This window comes from Aedes albopictus, chromosome 3 (genome assembly GCF_035046485.1).
Source record: "Aedes albopictus strain Foshan chromosome 3, AalbF5, whole genome shotgun sequence".
In the NCBI taxonomy this organism is placed as follows: domain Eukaryota; kingdom Metazoa; phylum Arthropoda; class Insecta; order Diptera; family Culicidae; genus Aedes; species Aedes albopictus.
Genome location: NC_085138.1, coordinates 32,163,835 through 32,182,655, shown reverse-complemented (window position 1 = coordinate 32,182,655; position 18,821 = coordinate 32,163,835). Strand labels below are relative to the sequence as shown.

Below are 18,821 nucleotides of genomic sequence, written 5' to 3'. Positions count from 1 at the left end.
AAGAATTTTTGGAGTAAATTCCATTTTTTTTGGATACATTTCTGAATGAATCCTTGGAGGAGTTTCTACAATAATCTTTGCAAATTTTTTGAATGGATTCTAGGATAAATACTAGATTGAATACTTGGATGAATATTTTTAGAAGGATCTTGGGGTGAAGAAATATTTCCTGTGATAGCCTTGAATAAATCGTTTATAGAGATTTTTGAAGATATTATGGAAGGGTAAGTTCTGTTGAATTCCGTGGCGCAAAATTTTGAGGATTCTATAGGAAATACTGGGAATATTTTTTAACAAATCTTTGACGGCAATTCTGAAAAAAATCTTTGGAAGAATTTTCCAAAGGAATATCTGAATTCACGGAATATTTTTTAAAGTAAATCTTGGGGGAATCGGTAAAGCAGTCCCTAAAGGAATTTCTGAGTTCCCGCTAGAATTTGTGGAGGAATTGAAGCATTTTTTTACAGAAATATCTTAAGCAATCTTTGTAAGACTGCTGAAGGGTTTCATTGGAAAATTTTCCTAAAGAATCCTTGGAGAAATTTCTGACAGAAATCATCAAAGGCCTTCCTGGAGGAGTTTTTGTACACATTTCCCAAAAAATCAGATATGCATAGTATCTAGCATGTTCGAAAATTCAAGTCAATCTAATTGAATTTAACTGAGTTATAGCACCAAGTGCCCAAAATAGGTGGTCATGCCCAAATGGTCCCAGACTCTAGTTGCCATATTTATAAATTCCTTAAAAATCGTCCAAAAACTTCACGAATGAACCTGAGAAATTTCAAAAAGATTATCAGAACAAATTTTTATAGAAACTTTTGGAAAAATACCAGTAAAATTTCTCTAGAACTTTCATTAGAATATTTTTCGACAACTTGTGAAGGATTTCCTTCGAAAACTTCTAGTGAACAATCGCTTCTCCGTTTTTTTGGAAATATGTTTACAATTTTCTAAAGCAATATCTTGAGAATTTCTTTAACGAATTCACAGAAGTATTATTGAAAAAATCATTGGAGGAAGAAAATGCCAGAAGAATTCAGAAAGGAATTGTTGGATCCCTTATTTCTGAACACATGTCTCTGGCTTCGTTTGAGAAATTTCTGATGATTTTCTGGGAGAAATTCGGAACAGACTCCTGAAGAAATCATTAGTTCAGTCAAGCTGCTGTCATTATTGTGTATTAAACAGGTTTGTTTCTTAACTGTAAAAATAATGATATTGGAACGCAACATGGAACATTTCGTTCACTCAACAACCCAATTTCTTGAAAAAAAAAATGCCTTAAAAATTCTGTAACAATAATTCATCATAAGATATTTTAGACAATTTCTAAAGAAGCTCTGAACAAAAAAACTGAAATAAAATTGTTTTTTTTTTTCAAAAAACAGGAATTTTTGGAGGAATTTTTGAAGAAATTTTTGAATGCGCTTCTGGAGGACTTCCACAAGAAATTCTAGAGAAAATTACCGAAAACTTCATGAGAACAGTTCAGAAAAATGGTCATGATAATTATTTTATAAAAAATTTAAATAAAAACTGCCTTGTAAATTTCCTAAGATATTGCCAAAGACATTCTTTAGATCCTAAAGAAAACACAGAGGACTTCACAAAATAATTGTTTGGGGAATTTTCGGAGAAAAACCTTGTAAGATTTTGAAATAAATCAACACTTCATTCCCTCGATTGGATGTTCGTGTCAATATTGGCTTTGATACAAACAACGATATACAGAGCTGACTGTGGTATTGCGGATAATGATCGGCTACATGGCGAAGGTATGGTACATCTCAAGTAACATTTTGATGGCCAATTCGTCTTGTCTAAATTCGTAGTACCGTAATAAAACCTAATACCTTTTAATTTGGTTTTATGCTGGTTGTGAAAACCTCTTCTAGTCTATTCGACTAAATGAATGTTTCTTGGTATTATTTAGCATAAATGAGATCACTGCTAATAGACCTGAACAAATTGTCAGAGAAACTCTTGAAGGAAAAAAAAAACACCCGGGGAAGAATTTCTTCAGAAATTGCAGAAGAATCTCCTATATTCACGAAGACATTTTTGACTAAATTGCCTAATGTCTTTTTGTATATGTTGCCTGAGACATTTTTGAAGAAATCGGCAAAGAATTTCCAAAAATAATTCTTGAGAAATTCCAATACGAGTTTCCAGTGGAATTTAAAAAAAAAAAATCCAAAATAATTAAAGGATTTCATCCGAGAATTTCTTCAACAATTCCGTCCATGGTTTCTTTTTAAAATTAAAAACCTGGATATTTAAAATTCCAACGAAATTTTCTAAAGAAATTCCTTCGTTATTTCATTTGGCAGATTTCTTCCATATTTATCTTGAAAAAATCATTCAGGAGTTCATCTGGGATAACTTTTAGAAATTTGTTTAAAATCTCCATTGGAAATCCCTGCCGATAGTTGTACAGTATTTTTTTCGGCATTTCTCTTATGAATTCATTTAAAAACTCTTCCCTGATTACCTTTAGGAATCACATAACCGGAGGAATTCCTTAAGGAATTGCCGGGTACTCATATTGTTCCTAGAGGAACTGTCGGTGAAATTTACAAATGAATTGGTGAAGATATTTTATAAACAATGCTGTGGAAGCAATAATTTGTAAAGAAGTTATCGAAGGAAATCCTGAAAAATTGTTAAGAAAATGCCGGAAATATCATTGGAGAAATTGACCGTATTTACAGAGGAACTCCAGTAGAAATTGACAAAGAAATACATAAATACTGTCGCAGGGGTTCCTTAAAAATGCCTGAGAAATTCCCAAAGAAACTGTTAGAAGAAATTTTGAACATTTTTTTGAGTATTTCTTAAAAAAAACGAAAGAAATTGTCGAAGAAATTCCTGAAAATAGTTGCCTAGAAAACTTGAAGAAATTTCCGTCACCATTGTTGAAGATAATATGTGATGTTATAATTAATTCCCTAAAACAATTGCTAGAAGAGTTTCTTGTACATTTGTACTAATCGTTTCCTACAATTATTGTGGAAGAATAATTAAGAGTTTTATGAAAAAAAAAAAAAATTCCAGAAAGAAATACAGGACGGAAGTTCCGAAGGAAATGCTAAAGGAAATGCTGAAGGGGTCTCCAGTTAGCCTAGTGGTTAAGGCTATGGATATTCCTAATATAATGTTATGACTTTCCATATCGAAATTCCTTGGGGAATTTTTCAATTATCAAGAAAATAGTGAAGACATTTTTCCAATAAACTTCTGTATAAACTTTTATAGAAAGTTATGAAAGAACAGGAAATTTCCAAAAAAAAATGGGTCGGGAAATTTCCTTATTGTTCCTACAAGTAATTTCCATAGAAGCAGAGAGATAAATTTTTGAAAAATTCGTCAAAGGAGTTCTTGCAGCAATTTACCAGCGGAATCTCTTATTCTAACTGTAAGAATCTCTGAAAAAGAGGAGAGGAATTCTTTGGAAACTTTCGAACAATTTTATTTAACCGAATAATTTATTCGCCATTGGAGAATACTTAAAAATGCGCCTGAATTTCCGGAGAAAGACACTAGAAAAAAAATCTGAAGTACATATTTTTTTATTCTATTGATTTTAAATTATTGGCCAATTTTTTACACGGGATAATTTCCAAAGAATTATCGCAGGATGATCTGAGAAATGCCGGACAGTTGTAAGAAAAAAAAACATTTAAAAAAATGCGAGATGAATTTCCTGAGGAATTTCTAGAAAAATTGACCAAGTGATATATAAACAAACCGTCTGAGAGGTTCCTGAAATAAATGCCAGAGAAATTCAAAAAGAAGCTCGAAGTCAAAGAGGCTTCTGATGATTTTTTAAAAATAATTATTATTGAAATTCCTAATAACGTGCTGGAAGAGTCCCTTGAAAATTTCTGCCCAAAATTGCCCAAAAAGAGTCCCTCAAAATAGCAACCAGAGAAATTCTTGAAAGTTGTTTGAAGATATTGTAAAAAATAAACAAAAAATGTGGAAGAATATTTGGACAAATCCATGAGTAATGAAGGAGACCTGTCTGGTACCATAGTCACCCCGCCGAGTGTACCTCTCATATCCACCGCATATGAAGCAGGCAACTTGCTCATCCACCCGTTCGGAATCGCAAGAGACTTCCTGAAGGGAAAATCGATACGTCTTAATTAGGCGGCAACGACGTAACATGAAGCAGGCCAGCACCAGAAGAAACGGTTTGGTTTTCAGAACTAGATTACGGACTTCTGGAAAACATCGTCGGCTCTGGAACCTTTTGGATCCGAAGCTTTCCTCCCGGATCCAGTCCATGCTGGTTGTGTCAGAGCGCGCCCAAGCGCACCGAGGTAAAGTCAACTTTCTAATTAAAATTTTTACGAGCTCGTTACCAAGCACCATCGCATAGAGGGTGTGGGGAGGGTTGATGCTCGCGCGATGATAATGGAATTAAATGTCCATGAAGGCAATGCTACTACGGGCGGTGCGGTGGTTCTGGGCGTTAAGGGAGCAAAATTTGCAACACGGCGAGAGAAATCGTTCATTAAATCGACGGATGATGGCGAACCGCGCCATCTGGTTCCCAGGATTCCGGGCGTTCGTTTTCTTCGACGTCTTCGTCGAAAGAAATGGTACATAAATGCAACAATCATTTACACCAGCTGCTGCTGCTGCAAGCGGGATGTTTTTTTGATTAGGGTAGAAGCTTGGTGAGAAAAGAGATAAACGAAAAAAAAGGCGACTTTCTAATGAAAAAGCACTGCTTGTTGAAACGAAGGGATTAGCTAAAATGAGGAACTTTTAAATGAACTAAAACTTGCACTGGTTTTTATCACATTGTGTTGTTTATTTTAATGCTAGAAATCATATACTTTCATTAATTTCAGTACGTGGAAAAGATGATCTATCAATTTCATCGATAACATAGCATACGAAAGCACACAGATTTACTAAAAAAACGGATTCAGCACAGTAGTGCTATAGTTGGTGCATGTAAACAGGACCCATAATGTATACGATTTTACTCGAATTTCCATTTTTTTCCTCATCTGTGGAACTTATAAATCAACGCTAACATTAGCGACACAAATGCACAGTTGTGGAAAGTGTCACTAACAAGCAAACAAACAACAAACTGTTACCATTATGTAGAAATATTGTGGCATGACCCATATTTCCCTAGCTAGGTAGCACTCGATCCCAAATGTATTGTTAGAAGTTTTTTTTGCATCAGCGTATTTTTGTTGTAATAAGCTGTTCTATATCTACGCAACAGGAAATGATACCATAGCACTCAATGCGAGAGAATAATAGAATGATAAAATTTATCTTGCTGTTCGTTTTTAAAAATCCTCCTGAAGTTTCTACTGGAACTCCCTGTCACTTTATTCAGGAGATACGGCAGCTTTTTTTTTTGTTCAGCGTTCAGCAAATCTTTTCAGAAATTCCTTCAGAAATATGTTTTGCTAATTCTCCAATTGTGTTTTCATTTTTGTTCATCATTTCTTACAGGCATTAAAAATGAATGTTTTTAGAAACACTCGTTTCAGTTTTTATTAACGAGGAATGACATCAGTTGTTTCAGCAAGAATTTCACCGAAAATCCATTAGTAATCTCACCGACAATTTCGTATGGAATTTCAGTATTTGCTTTAGGATTCTTCAGGTATTTTTTTCAGAATTGACTTAGGAAATTCTTTAAGGAATTCCTCCAAAATTTTCTTATGAAATTCCCCAAGAACGAAGAATACGCATTTTTCTGGAAATTTTTACATTTTTTTTGGAATTCTTTTTGAGTAGTTCTTCCCGCATATTCTTCCTTAGCAATTCATCCAGCCATTCTTTTTCAAATTTATTTAGAAATTACTTCAGATTACCTTGCGGAATTACATCCAACAATCCCTCAGCAAAGTATTTGCGGCATATCTTAAAGAAATTTCTTCGGGAATTCCTTTAAGAATTCTTCCGACATTTTCCTCTAGGAAAATAATCCATTAACATTTCAGGATTCTGCAGAAATTGAATGTGGAATTTTTTCACATATTTCCGAGAAAAATCCATCCCGGAAGAGTTGTCCGAATAAACTGCCAGAGAAACCCATGCACAATTCAAGAAATAACAATCATTTCTAAGGAAATTACCTAAGCAATCCCTTAAAGACAATCTCATTGGAATCCCAATATGGTAACCACAATGCCCGACTTTTGTACCTTCTTACGATTTTATTAATTTTAAGTGCAAAAATATCATGAAAAGCTAAAGCAGTGCACCGGTTTTTGCTATTCTATGCTTATTATTAGTGAGCAAGAACAAAATTAAAAATTGTACTTTTGTTAGAAGTCTACTTCTTCAGATTTGTGTATTTGAGACGACGCAGTTTTAATAAAATGGTAGAACTACGACTAATTAACTTCTGTATTCCTTCTGTGACGAACCATCACAATTGTGCTGTTGAGCGATAAAAAACATGTTTACATATTTTTTCATCTTTTTAGACTTTGTTTAAGTGATGTAAACTGTTTCCATAATTCAGCCATTACTTATACTTGGATGTGTGTAAACCATAGGGATGGCATCCTATTTTTTCTCTATGGAGTTTGACAGGTTGGATTGTGCCTCCTTACGTGGAGCATAAATTTATACTCCAGTCAAAATGTTCACCAACACAATCGTGAAAGTGGAATGTTTACCTCTTTACGAGAAATATCGGGTCAAAACGCTTATTTTAGATAAGATCTCATGAATGTGTTGAGCATGGAAAAGCAACATAAATCAGTAATTTTTAATTTGAGCATGTCAGTATTTGAATTAAGTTCCTATAGAGTACTAATTCTTTGTAAAAAAAAAACACAAAACTTATTTTCACTAACTTTTGTTGCCTAGCTCTGGCTAGCTCTGGTGCACAAAATCAGATCACCGTAGCACCCTCGTGGTGTAAACAATTTTTTGCTTTCGTTGCCTGTGGGATTTACCTCAACAAGGTAAACAAAAAGTGCAGAAAATCGTAGAACATGGAAAAATTTTATCTGTCGCATATATTTTTATTTCCGATTTATCTAGGTAGTCATAGCTAAAAATCGAAAAATAAAGAGGGAAAATAATTGTTGTTTTGTTGGGAAATCTTAGATTTCTGGAGAGCCAAATTTGAGCCATTTGTATGAACATTTAATTTTTTGTGCTCCATCCCGAAAGGGATATATATCTTTAGCGCAAGATCAGATGACAGATCAAATGACACATATTTCAGGAATATATCTGACATTTCTTTATTTCGAAAGTCTTCCTGAAATTCCATGGAGAATTCCTCTGGTAATTTCCTTCAAAGTTCCTTTGGAAGTTTGCCAAAAAATTCTCCCCAAAATTCCTTGGCGAAATCCTCCAAAAGTTTTCGGAAATTGCACCGATAACTTCTGTAGGAAATCCTCTGATTATCCCTTGACAAATCTTGAAGATATTGTCGGAGAAGTTTAAAAGGACTTGCCGGTGAAAATCAAAAATAAATTTTCAGAACTAATTGCCTGAAGAATCCTAGATAGCACTAGGGAGAAGTAAATTATGCAATTCCCAAAGAAGGTTGTAGAAAAAATGCTGGAAGAATTCCTAAAGAAATCACTGTAGGATTTCCTAGGAAAATTATGGCAGGAATACCCAAAAATATTTTAAAGAAAAATTGCCGATATTTTTCGTTTTAAATTGCGAGAAGAAATTTTAATTACGGAATAGCTCCAAGAACAACTGGAGAAATTCCCAAAAAAAATTCCAAAAATGTTCTCTAGTGCTTGTCAGTAAAATTCTGTAGTAATTCTAAAAAAAAAATAAAATAATCTGAGAGAAGTTTTATTTCGAACTTTTCAAAGGAATTGTCGAGAAATTTCAGTAGGAATTATAGAAGAATTCATGAGGTAATTTGCCCTGTAGAACCTGTTATAGAATGATTCTTCGGAAGCAATCCTGAAGAAAGTTCCTAAGGGAATTGCTAAAGAAAACTTTGGAAATTTACAAAAAAAAAAATTTCCATAGGAATTCTTCAAGAAAATTCCAGAGCAATTAGTAGTAGTTAAAAAAAAAAGCCAGAATAATTCCCAAACAAATTGTCGGATGTTTCCCTAAATGAAAATTCTCACCCCAGAAAATCCAAAAAATCTCCAAACTTTTCCAAAACTATTTTCAGGAAACTTCAGAAATTTACATTGAATCTATACATAAGTTTTTTTTAAATCCTCTATGAATTTTATACAAAATTTCTGCAAAAATAAATTAATCATAGCTCAAAAATATTTTCATTTTTCCCCAACATTTAAGAAAAAGGAGACTAAAAAGAGCAATACAACATTCGGTTTCCTCCAGGTTTAAGCTGATTTTGTTGAGAAATCCTACTTCTGAATTTGCCGTGACATGCCTCTATATTTAATCCAAGAAATGCTTCCATGATTTCCAGTAAGTTTTTTTTTTCGTGCAGTCCTGAAATTTTTGAAAGAATCCTTCATTCAAAATAATTCTTACCCAGAGTGATTCCAGAAGAAGACTACATGGAATAGGATCGGAAGATTTCCTGAAATAATCCTCTGAGGAGTTCGTGATGGTTTCTTTGGAGGAAATCTGGGAAAAATACTTAATAAGGAATTAGGGGTCGCTCATAAATTACGCCGCATTTCAGGAGGAGGGGGAAGTATCTGAAACTGCTACAAACCATGTATTAGGTATGGCAAAAAAAGGCTACGAGGGGAGAGGGGGTGTTGAATATAGGCCAAAAAATGTTACGTCATTTATGGATGATGAAATCCTGTTTGGAATTCTAGAAAAAATCCTAATATAGTATTACCGAAAAATCCTTGGAGGAATTTAAAAAAAAAATCTAGAGGAGTTGTTTTAGAATTTTAAGGATAAGTTCTTTTTGGATTTAAGTAAGGTTCTTCTGGAAATATCTGGAGCAAACATGGAAGGATTCCTCGAAAAAAAAAAATCCAAAGGATTCTTCGTAAGAATTTGAGCAGCGACTTCTCACGACTTTTCGTTAACATTTATGAAGAACTTCTCGCATGAATTTCTTGAGTAATTCTTAGAAATTTCTGGAAGGATTCTAGGAAGAACTTCAATAAAAGTATTTTTAGAGGAATTCACGTAAAAAATTGAAGTATATTATGTGTAGTTTCTGAGGTGGTCTTCGGAAAAGTTTCTGAAGGAATCGGTGGTAGATTCCCCGAGTAAACATCGTTTGAGTTAGCAAGTCTTGGACAAGTTTCTGAAGGTTTCCTCATAAGAACACCAGGAGGAATTTAACGATGAAATTGTGGAAATCTCTAAATGAGTTCCGAGAAAAATGTAGAAGAAATTGGATAAGAATTTCTCTTGTAACTTTTGGACGAATTTCTAAAAATGCTCTCCAAGTAATTATGTAGAAGAACCTCGAAAGACTTCAAGGAGATATCTTCCAAAGAAATTTTTTGGTGAAAATTCTGAAGCATTTCCAAAAACTTATCGAAAATTTTGGGAAGGAACCTCAATTAATTTTTGAAGAATAACTAAAAAACACTGAAAGGTTTTTATTCAGACACGTTGGAATTGAAAAGATGCTTTATTTCTTTTTAATATAATGTTTTTCTGAAGATAGTCTTTTTTATTTTTATTTTAAATTCTGAATCACTTATAGAATCCTTTCAAAGTTTGCATAGCAATTTTCAAACCCACCTCTTCTAACTGGGGTTCTCATTTGAACTCTGAATTTATATTTCCAAAGAAGTAGTGGACGTTGTATTTAAATATCTCTTTAACTAGAAACTGCTCCGAAATATTCTCATATGTATTTAAAGAACGAAAACAAAGCATTTGTAAAGCTGTAATAGTAGGTTTCCATGCATTTTTTTCCTCAGATATTGTTCTCAGAATTAAATTGTATGCTCTACGAACTGCATATTTTCTTTTTTTCTAAATATATTTTAAAGCATTGGACATAATTTGAAATGTTATCTATATGTCTTTACAAAAATGAATATCTCCACCGAATTTCTAATCATAGACATATCTCTACATTTGGCAGCAAGTGAAAACTATCAGTGGTGTCTATCAGCTGCAATCTGGTTCGTGCAGTGGTATCCTCGTATGCCGACTTGCTATATCCCTTTCGTGACGAACCAGCATAATCGTGCTGTTTTTCGGCATTGGTTTTACACATTTTTTTTCAATTGTTTTTTCCTCAAAATATGTGATGTACATATTTTTTATAGTCGAGTTATTACTCTAACTTGTATTTATGAGCCTCAGCTTTGACTGAAATTGTCAGAATACTGTATAGAAGTTTGATTTTAATTGTTAAATCACTACAAAGTGTTAGTTTGAAAAACTTAGACGTATAATTTCAACTCAATGAACACGATATCAGCTTGTGCGAGTTTTTTAAGGAACTTTGAATACTTGGATGAAAAATATTACTCCATATTATCGAAATCATGAATTAGATTGAAACAGGGATTTGCTGTTCGTATTATCTTCTTTTTATTTAGTTCTATGATTTGAATACCCTGTCAAGCTGATCTCGTGTTCCTAGATTTAAAATTATACGTCTAAATTTCTACAAACTAACACTTTGCAGTGATTCAATAATTACAATAAATCTTCTGTACCAAAAAACGCCTAAAAATAGGCATTTTTTAGCAATTACTTAGAGAACATCGACCGGCTTGAGGACGGACCAGCACAATTGTGCTGGTCCTAATTTGACCCCAAAAAGTGCATAGGTGGATAAAGTAACCGAAGTAAAGAAAGTTTTATTCTAGAGGACGTTAAGTTTATAAGAGAAAATTTGAGATAATCATTCTTTTATAGTCCGTCACGAAAGGGATATATAGTTCTGACAGATCTGACCAGATGTCAGATATTTCAGCATTTTTAGTAAAAAACAAGTGAAGAGAATTGGTTGAAAAACCCAACCTGAACATGGGATAGTATTGACCAATATAGTTGGAATTCCCAAAGCAATTGTCGAAAGAAACTCGGAAAAAAGTGACAGTTATTTCAAGAATTCTGCAGCGCCTAGAGGAATTATCCCGATAATTTCTTCGAGAGTTTCTCTGGCAATGTGTTCAGGAATTCTCTAGGAAATTCCTTGACGAAATTTTCCAACAACTACGCCGATAAGTTCTTTATAAATTCCTCCGAAAAAATTGCCGGAGAATTTTCTGAAATAATTGCCAGAAGAATTTCTTTAAAAAAAAATACCAAAGGAATTGCTTGAGTTATTTCCGTTGGAACTTCTGAAGAAATTACCGTATTTGTTTGAATAACATTTCGGAAAATTTAATAGAGGAATTTCAATAGAAATGCATTTCAACTGAGAAATGAAATTTTAAAAAGAAAAAAAAATACCAGAGGATTTCTTAAAGACATTGTCGGTGGAATTCCCGAGGGTATTATTATTTGAATTGCCAAAGAATTTCAAATTTAGTTGTGTGAAACTTCTCAACCAATTGGCAGGGACGTTTGTCGCGGTATAACCAGAGAAGTAAAAAAAAATAAAAAAAAATCTTGAATTATTATTTGTTACTAAATTACTAAAATATTTTTTTTAAACGTGAAGAAATATTTTTTTTAAGAACAAAGAATTTTCTCAGAAATTCCTAAATGTTTTGACAAGAAAATAATTAACCTGACAAGAAAGTAAAGAACCTGCATCTGAAAAAAAATCGGAAGAAATACTGACAAAAGTTACTAGGATTATTCCTCAAGGAATTGCTGTAGGAAATTAAAAAAAAAATGTCGATGCAAATTTTCAAACAATTGATAGAAGAATTCCTGAAAAAAAAACTCAAAAGAAATCCAAATAAAAATACCACTGAAAGTTTTGAAAAAAAAAAAATCCAGAAGATATGCGATAAGAAATCTTTAAAAAAAACGTGGAGCAATCCCTGAAGGAATTTCTTGATCGTTGGAGAAGATTCGGACGAAATTTAAATACAAGCTGTTAGAGCAATCTTTAATGTAATTGCCGAAGGAATTCTGGAAGGTTTTGTTTCAAAAATTGCCAAAGAATTTCAAAATAAATTGCGGGAGTAATTTCTGTATTAATAATAGAGATGGAGACATTTCCAAATCCGAAAAAGCTCTAGAGTTATTACTTGTTAGTAAATTAAAAAAAAAATCCGTAAGGAAATTTTCGTAAAATTCTTGAAAGATTTACCAGCGTTTTCTTCAAGAAAAAACTTTCGGAAGAAATCCCGATAGAAGTTACCAGAGAAATTCAACAAGAAATTTAACTGGAAGACATTAAAATAAAAATGCCGGAGGAAACTTTCAAACAACTACGGAAAGAATTCCTGAAGAAACTGTTGGATGGAATTTCTAAAATAAATTCTAAAGGAAACTGCAGGAAGAATTCCCGAAGGTAATGCCAAGAATTGTAAAAAAATTAGAAGATAACCAGAGGTATCCCTCCAGATACAGTCAGAGAAATTTATAAAAATAATTCGAAATGGTTTAAACGTAATTGCTTATAAGTTAGTTTCTAATACAATTTTTGAAAAAAAAAATCTTTAGAAATGTGGAAAGAAACTACGGAGAAATTCTTATGGAAATATACTTTGACATTCCTAGATGAGTTGCCGAAAAACTATCAGAAATATTCTGGAAGGGACTGTTGAAGAGTTCCTGAAAGAATTGTTAATAAATTCTCAAAAAGAACATGCTTCTAAACATACATTTCTGAAAAATCTCGTTCGAAGTTGCCAGAGAAGTTCCTCAGGAAATTCTTGGAGGATATGTAGAAAAAATGTCGACGGAAATTTTCAAGAAATTGCCTCAGCAAACCTTTTAGAAACTACCGGTAGAAAATTCCTAAAGAAATTGCTTAATGAAACTCAAAAATATCTACACCAGAAAAAATCTAAAAAAAATTACTGCAGAAATTCCTGAAGAAATTTGTAAAAGGAAATGCCATAACAAATCTTCAACTTTTAGTGGACTTGAATCACTAGTTAAAATTTAAAAAAAAATATTACTTCACTTTTACAAAAGAAAAACAAAAAAAAATGAAACTTTCAACGAAAAACTTTAAAAAAATCCTATTAGTTCAATTACTTTGCTTATCTTCGGACAGATATTTTGGAACAATCCCCACAGGAATTCGAAGATAACAGTTGTTTTAAATTTTATCGTTCGTCGGATTGCCATCAAACATTCGATAATCCATGTTAACAACAGATCTTTCAATAAGATACTATCTTTCAATGCACCAACTGTTGGAACAACTCTTGGATTCATTGAAGATACCGAGAAAGAGACGAAGAGTGGGAGCCGACGATGACATTTACACCCCCGCACTTCTATCCCATCCATCCATTTGGGAGCCGATGATTTGTAATTACGCGCGGACGTGCGTAAAATTAATTTCCAATCACCGCACCAGCAAGCAGCCACTGTCAAAAGCATGTAGCACTGCTGCCCGATCACTGTTATCTAACAAGATCTTGACGAAGTTCTGATAGATTTTATGGTAAAACATTGTTCTCGAAAATGTTTCTTGTTAACTTATCTGAAACATCTATTAAAATATAAATGAAATGAGACTTTCCGAAAAACAAAAACAGTAGTTTAACTGAAAATAGAGTATTTCTGAAATCGTGTATCAACAAAATTCAGTACAATGTACAGTTACAGTTAGACAAAACATTGAACAAAATTAATACCCATTGATTTTCCCCTGAAGAAGACACAAACCCCAGGTCGAAACGTTGCGTTAAAAATAAATTCTTTAACCGTAATTGGCCGAAGTTGAGAACCAGGCTTTATTTAACTTGGAAGGTCATGCCAAAAAGAAGAGGAAATCGAATGAAATGTCAATTCAAATTATGATGCGGATGAAGAAGAGACGTAACTCCACCAGTTCACATCTGGTTATCCCCACCCGGTCGGGTGGCAGTTGCTCAGGCAGTTACTCAAAAGCTCGTTTGGATCGGTCGTTCCCGGGATGGATGGATGGGGGATGGTCGAATAGCTACCTCGTCGCCCAAGCTCTGGCATGGCGCTTGGGCGGATTGACTATAGCATTCAATACTCCGAATTGTTTCCGAGAAGAGTCCCATTCCACGTTCGGTGGATTAGTAGAGACACAGTTATCGGGACGGTGGAAGAGAGCAGTGTTTAGTTGTTGTCTGTGAAATTAATTACTCCCGGGCGATAATTACGGGGGATTGGGGCGCCCTCGATGGAGCATTGTTCCACAGGTTTCATTCAGTTCTTCTGCGGTCCATCGCGTCCTTTTGGGGTAGCCGTTTCGTTACTTGCTCATTGTTGACGAAGTGGTTCTCAAATTGAACAACTCTCGTTTACTTTCTGGACAGCTTCTGGATAGCTTGAGGCGCAACTTAAGACTCTTACTGATTCACATGAATCATACTCCAAACCCGGTTTAAAACGTCTGTTCCGACAGTCCTCGGCGAATTCGGTGCATCATTGGTCTCCTCGGAACACCTAAGGAGCTCGGTCAGCGAATAAATTCATACAGTTGAGGGCGATAAATTGCCACCATGACGGTTATCCGTGCGGAGCGAGAGAGACACCGAAATTGATGGGCAGTGTTGCCAGCAGCAAGCGCCCAGTTAATAGATGTGAGACCACCCACCGTGCAGCTCTCATGGTTCTTGTCCGATATGGCTTCTGCACTAAATGTTGAAAATTAAACCGCGAGTAGCCATCCATCGCTGACGACGCTGACACTACACTGGCTGAATTAATCGTGGAGAATGATGGTGATTGATAACGCCACGGAGGCGGCAACGTTGACCGCCATGCCCGCTGTCAAAGTTTGGGTGGACGAATGCTCGAGACTGGCTTTGCGTGGGAGGCGCGTGATTGATCAGTTTGGAATCGACCGCAGTTCGGAAGAGATCTAGTGCGCGATTGATCTGTGCGATTAATTTCGGGGAGTTTATCCCGTACGACTGCGTGTAGCAAATCAGTGATGGTGGTTTTCTCACACGGGATCCAATCGAATGATGGTTATTATGTCAGTGGGAAATAAATCTGTCTGCCTGGCAGTGGAAAATGTCAACGTCATTTGAAATCTGGCGCGTGAAACTATTACCGTCATCGCGCGAGTGAATCTAATGATCCTCTCATCGGATATGCATCAATTAGTTCACTAAATGATCGGTCTATTAAACGAGACTAGTTGAGATGAACGATTCAGTTGAAGGTTCTCCTTGGTGGTGAATATTATTCTGGTGCCCTGGGATAAATACTGTTACGTCATATACATATCGCATGCACCTAATATTGCTGTCCTCATACTACGACGGATGGGACGTGGAAAAAAATAAAATTTAACGGTATGTATCGATTGCTTTCAGATCTCTGTGCAGAAGTATTTAAATCTTCCGAAAAATTCAAAAAATGCGGTTTTGTCTCCAGATAGCCTAGTGGATAAGGCTTTGGATCGATAACTTTTGGAGACGATGTGTTAGATTCCCGTTCTGGTCGTGAATTTTTTCTCGATTCCCTGGGCGTAGTGTATCATTGTACTTGCCTCACAATACACAAATTCACGCAATGACAGGTAAAGAAAGCCCTTCAATTTATAACTGTGGAAGTGCTCAAAAAACACTAAGTTGAAGCGAGGCAGGCCAAGCCCCAGTGGGAACGTAGAGCCACAAAGAAGAAGAAGTGTTAGATTTCTCTCTGGTCGGGACACTTTCTTCAATTCTTTGGAATAGCGTATGAGTGTGGTTTCCACACAGTATACAAATGCATGCAGGTAACATAGCCCTTAACCCTCTAATAGTCTAATGGATACCTGGGTCCATTGGACCCCAGAGCCACTTTGAAGTGGTCGCAAAAAAGTTTGGATTGACACATCGGTCCCGTTTTCACAGTACCTTCAAACTACACCACGATGAGTTATTTGTGCAAAAATAACAAATATTTCATGGCGTACTATAGATTATTTTTTATGTCAAAGTTGAACCGGGCGATTTTGGTCCCCTGGGGTCCATTGGACCCCACGACACGAATGATTATATCTTGTGATCGTCACTTCCAAGAATAATGCTGTCTTCGACAAAATTGTTCAATTAAACCAAGGGCAATTTTGTGACGAACAAATTGAATTGGAATTAGCCCAGTAGGTGGCGCTATTGTTTATTCAAATTATGGATTGAAAGTTAAATTTAGCTTGAATATCTTGAGATTCGGAATGTATAGAAAGTTTGTGTCTTCGGCAAAAGTGTTCAATACATCAAGGATTATTTGGCCATGAAAATTATTTTAAAGTTTTTCTGCAAAATGGCGCTAATTAGTTCGTATATGCCCAGCATCCTAGATTACCGAGTGGCAAGCGTCCTCAAATAAGTACGCTTCTTTTGAAGTGAATATCTTGAGAATAACACAATATAATTACATTCTGTTCACAATACCAATACTTCCAATTTGGTGGATAATTTACTTCAGAATTGACTCACCCGGATACTTCCAGGAATTCCTCCCAAAATTTCTGAAGGAACTCCTACCAGGATTCTTCCAGAAATTAATACAGGGATTCTTTCAGTAATTCCTCCCGAGGTTCCTCTACGATTTCATCTGGGAAATCCACTTAAGAGCCCTCCGGAAATGACTCCCAAAACTACATCAGGAATTCCACCAGGGATTCAACTAGGAATTCGTAAAAGGATTCTTCCACAAATGCTTTCCGAGATTCCTCCACGAATTCCTCCCAGAATTTCTTCAGGAATTTGTCTCCGAATTGCTCCCGGGTTTTCTCCAGAATTTCCTCCCGGGTTTCCTGCATGAGTTTTTCTAGGAAATCCACTTGAAATTCCTCCTGGGATTTCTTCAGGAATTCCTCCTGGGATTTCTCCAGGAATTCTTACCGGTATTTCTCAACGAATTTCTCCCGGGATTCCTCCGAGAATTCTTCTTGGCATTCCACCAGGAATTCTTTCAGGAATTTCTCCCGGGATTCTCCAGAAATTTCTCCCGGGATTCCTCTAGGAGTTGCTCTCGAGATTCCCCTAGGAATTTCTTCCAGGATTCCTCCAGGAACTCCTCACGGGATTCCTTCAGGAATTTCTCTCCAGGAGTTCTTCCCGGTTACGGGAAGGAAACGTTGAAATTTACATTCCATTTTATTCGATTTTTCATGAAAATATATTTTGTATCACAGAGAATAGACATCCAAGCCTATAGAAAATTGTCTCGAAAGCTGTGCAAGGATTCATTTTTTTAGCGTTGACAACACTAGCGTCACCTATGCGGCAAGTTGCTACAATTAGTGGTGAGTACACATATCTACATAAGTTTTATATTCACCACCGACAACAGCGTGGGATAGATGAAGTGGCATTTTAGGGTGGCGGGGAGAGTCTCTGATAATGCTACGAGCCATGTATTAGGTATGGGAAAATAGGGGGAGAAGGGGGGGTGTCAAAAATCGTCAAAAAAAAGTGCTACGCCATTTATGGATGGCCCCTAACCATGCGATCTGTCAATTCGTTTAGCCAAACGAGATTTACGGAACGATAACGACTGTGGGTTGTGTGACGTCATTTTCTATTAGTACACACTAAATTCACTATAAAACACTCTAAAATTGCGTAATTCAAATATTTCTCCCCAAGTGTAGATTCTATAGTGTCTATATTCGGTAGGTCCATGTCCTGCCAAATAACAGCTGTAGACACCATCTCTATAAATAATAAGCATCCCGCACCAGCGTCTCCCAATAGGAGAGTTCGTATCAAATGGCTCATCAACTGAACATTTTTGACCTACCCAAAAAAATAAAACATCATTTTTCTAAGCAATCAGGATCCTGAGATATTATGAGATAAAAAATTTGCATGCTATCTAGCACTGCCTAGTGGTGGAATATCAAATCAAACGGTCCATAATCTATAAGTTCTTGACCAACCAAACAACTTTGCCGAAGACATCAATTATATAAGTAATCAGGATCCTGAGATATATGAGATTTAAATTTTAAAAGTGTTACGTCTGTTTGTCTCTGATTCCTCTTACGTTTATTCAAATATTACGAAACGCAAAATTTGACAACCTAAGGGCTCCTCCCTTCTCCGTGCAACAACTTTTGTATGGAAAATTTTGAATGAAACGTAACACAGCGCTAGACCACCTCCCACTCCTTTGCGTTACATAATATTTGAATGACCCCTTTTGACCCGCTGGACATATATGTCTACTCGTCTACAGCAGTGCGATTTACCCTATTGTTTCGGTACGTCTTGTCCTTGTCCGCTTGTTTAGGTACGTTATATCCTGTAGATCGGGGGCATTTTTAAATGCTCACTAGCACCACCTAGCGGAAACTTCCCGAACTAAATTGTTCATCACTAGATAGGCCTTGACTTTCCTAACATCTTTGCTGAAAACATCACCCTTTCAAAAAGTTAGGATCACGAGATACGCGAGAATATATGTTGGGGTCCAATGGACCCCAGGGTCCCAAAACGGACCTTCATTTAAGGTATCCTCTTGAGGGTTAAATGAATAACTGTAAAAAGACGCAAAAATATATTAAATTAAAAAGAGCAGACCATGATCCACTTGGAACGTAAAGCCAGATAGTAGAAGAGAACAGTTTATTACATGGTGTTGCAAAGTAATGCAAAATAACTCTATTTAATATAACAGTCAATTTCATGACTAGGAAGATGTACTTCTTACTATAAATGCCGTGTCATTAATTGACTCGGTAGCTTAGTTGGTAAAGCACTTGTCTAGTTTGTGTGGGTCGTGAGTTCAAATCTCACCTGAGCTGCGGATTTTTTTCCTAATTCCACCAATATTGCATCCATTTGTACATATGTATGGGATGTAGGAATAGGGAAGTGAACCATCTC

General features: G+C 35.5%; 1 protein-coding gene across 13 annotated transcripts in view; it reads left to right on the top strand.

The window, feature by feature from the left end:
- Window positions 1-18,821, top strand: part of LOC109415966 (high affinity cGMP-specific 3',5'-cyclic phosphodiesterase 9A) — a 680,025-nt gene that overhangs the window by 481,533 nt on the left and 179,671 nt on the right. The window contains exon 1 of one of the 13 annotated variants that reach the window (XM_062856642.1): window positions 14,852-15,296. The exons of the other annotated variants lie outside the window; for them this stretch is intronic. The gene's annotated coding sequence lies outside the window, so the exon portion shown is untranslated. Of the gene's footprint in view, window positions 1-14,851; window positions 15,297-18,821 lie in introns of those variants that run through there. 13 annotated transcript variants of the gene reach the window in all.